Source organism: Octopus bimaculoides, chromosome 12, assembly GCF_001194135.2.
Source record: "Octopus bimaculoides isolate UCB-OBI-ISO-001 chromosome 12, ASM119413v2, whole genome shotgun sequence".
NCBI classification, from domain to species: domain Eukaryota; kingdom Metazoa; phylum Mollusca; class Cephalopoda; order Octopoda; family Octopodidae; genus Octopus; species Octopus bimaculoides.
Window position 1 is genome coordinate 39,068,911 of NC_068992.1, and position 3,247 is coordinate 39,072,157.

The window sequence follows — 3,247 nt, forward strand, 5'->3', positions numbered from 1 at the left end:
CTTACTGTCCAAACTAGCCAGATCTGGCCTTTCATACCTACTCTACCACTTTCATTCTGACAAATAAACATAGGCGTGGCTGTTTGGTAAGAAGTTTGCTTCCCAACCACATGATTCTGGGTTCAGTCCCACTGCGTGGCACCTTGGAAAGTATCTACTACTATAGCCTCAACCCTTATGGGTGGAATTAATAGATAAACTGAAAGAAACCCGTTGTATATATATGTATACATGTGTGTGTGTGTGTGTGTATGTGTGTGTGTTTTTGCTCGTATGCTTGTCCTCCAGCACCGCTTGACAACCGGTGTTGGTGTGTAACTTAGCGTTTCTGAAAAATCGATCGATAGAATACGTGCCACGCTTTAAAAATAAGTGCTGGGGTCGAATCATTCGATTAAAAAATTCTTCAAGGTGGTGCCTCAGCATCTCCGCAGTCTATCGACTGAAGCAAGTAAAAGGTAAAAGATTAGAAGTCTCAGCATCGAAATCTCAACGCTGCGAGATAATACATGATTCTTTTAAAACGATGTGGAATGAACAAGTATATTTGACAAAGTAATCTGAATCCGAAACGTTTAAATAGTGTGTGAGATCATATAAAAAGGTCCTCTGTTGAAACATTAAAAAAAGCTTTGAATAAAGTCTTAATAACGATACCGGAGAAGCTAGCCATTCAAGGATACACTTGAGGAAGATCAATTTCTACAAACTCAATCGTAGATCAACTTCCAGCCATAAAGCGAAAACAAAATTGAAAGAAAATAAATTAAGCCGATGCTCCAGCATAGCTGCAGTCATACGACCGCCGAACTGGTGGTATTATAAATAAAAAAAAAACATTTTGGTTATTTGAATGACAGATTCCTTGAGAACGAAATGAGTGTGTGTGGGGTGGGGGGGGCACAAAGATCAACATGTTAGCTATATATACTTCCCAGCTTTGAATTAAATAACAACTTAGTAACTTTTAGACTTCTGTTATATTTCGACGACGTTGGACGGGTTGGCAAGAAACCAGCATTTAGATCAACGCCTCGCCAACCCCTTTTCCACTAACCTCGTCACTGTGGAAGGAACGAAAGAAATTGTACTTGATTGCTTTTTAATTTTGTTTTCTTCTATGTCAGTTGAACGAAGAAGAACTGTTACCGATGACCTGTGTAAACACTCCAAGGTTGTTGAATTCAATTGATAACAACTTTTATCTCTTTGATGTCTTCCTGTATTTAACAGGACTACATTCGGCTGACCAATCAGCCACTCCTAAATCACTAAATGGCAAACAAGACCGCCACCCCCTCCCATCAATCCAAATAATAATAATAATAATAATAATAATAATAAAGTAATAAAATAAGGAAAGGAAGAGGAGGCGTGTTCACTTTTGATTTTATTTTCTTTTAAATTTTTTACTTGTTCCAGTCGTTGGACTGCGATCATTCTGGGGCACCACCTTGAAGAGTTTAAATAGAAGGGGCTAAGTCGATTACATCGACCACTCAACTGATGCTTATTATATCGTCCCTGAAAGGGATGAAAGGCAAAGTCGACTTCAGCGGAATTTGAACTCAGAACACAAAGACGGGTGAAATGCCCTTAAGCATTTTGTCCGGCGTGCTAACGATTCTGTCAACTCGCCACCAATATATATTAAAGTAGAAGTCAACATACTTGATTAGATAAAGTATACAACTTTAATTAAAATTATGCTATTTGTGATAAGAAAAAAAATCATCTTTTAAACCACCAATTCTGTTCAAAAGAAAACGAGGAGACAACTTCGAAATTTTAAGTCTTTAGTAGAACAGGACAATTCCGCACGTGTTTTGGTATTATTATGCCTCATCACCGAAGCTTAATTAAACCGTGACTGCTTATCATTTTATATTTATATTTTACTTTTTTCGGTCATTGGACAGCAGCCTTCCTGGGGTACCGTCTTGATGGGTTTTAGTCGCAGTGCTTGACGTTTAAAGTCTGGTACTTATTCTATAAGTCTGTTTTGCTGAACTGCTATAGTAGGTGGACGTAAACAAACCAATACTGGTCGTTAATCAGTGGAGGAAGACAAACACATACATATATACAACAAGCTTCCACACAATTTCCGTCAACTAAAATCACCCACAGGCCATTGGTCTACCCGGGGTGATAGTAGAAGACATTTGTCTAAAGTGCCGTAGAGAAGGGCTGAACCAAAAACCACGTGAGAGCAAAGCAAGTTCGTTAACCGCACATCCACTAACGTACCTTTTCGATGAAAAGGATATTAGTCATGGGAAAATATCTTAGATTTCCTTAATGTATATGAAGATAACAAACGGGGGAGTAGTCAGATATATAATCAGGGAAATTCTTTCAAGTACAAACACACCTCGCTATGTTACGGATGTTGTCAAAGATAAGCTTAATTAAATCTCAATTATTTTTATCTTTTTTGCATAAGCGTTGTGGAATCCACTTTAGGATTAACTCGCTGACCTCACTGTACGCGCGCGCACGCGCACAAATCTTTATAAGAATATATGTGCGTATGTTGTCCAGAGGTGTCACACTTTCAGCCAAAAATCATACCCTTTCCTTAACAGCAGTGGTTCTCACCTGGGGCCTACCTGACCTCTGAGGCTCTATATAAGATCTTTTGAGTCCATACAAGAAAAATAGGAAATTGAAATCCATAGTTGAAATTTAAGGGTCCATGAAAGATTTTTGCTTTCGATGTATTTATTACAAGTAACAGCGAGGTTTCTTTTCTCTGCCGTTTTAAATACCGACTCAAGCGGATGGGTCTAAAGCCAAATAGGAATTTTGTAAAAAGTAGCTATAAAACTAATTTTCAAACATCAAATGGACATAAAGGGGCTCACTAGAGTAGAAGAGTAATGGAAAGGATCCACTAGTGCAGAAGAATAATCAAAAGGGTTCACCAGTGTAGAAGTGTAATCAAAGGAGTCCACCAGAGTAGAAGCTTAATGGAAGCTTAATGAGACAGAAGCGTCTGTCTCATAGCATGTCTCTAATATTTGAAATTAATTAAATCTTAGTACTTCTGTCACGTGCTTTCCTTGATGAAGAGGAAGCTTTATTAACATTTAATGGCGTTTACCTCTTATGTCACTTGGACCAAACGGCGAGCTGGTGGAATCGTTAGCACTCCGGATAAATGCTAGGCAGTGCTTCGACTGTCTTTACGTCCTGAGTTCAAATTTTGCCGAGGCAGACTTTGCCTCTCATCCTTTCAGGATCG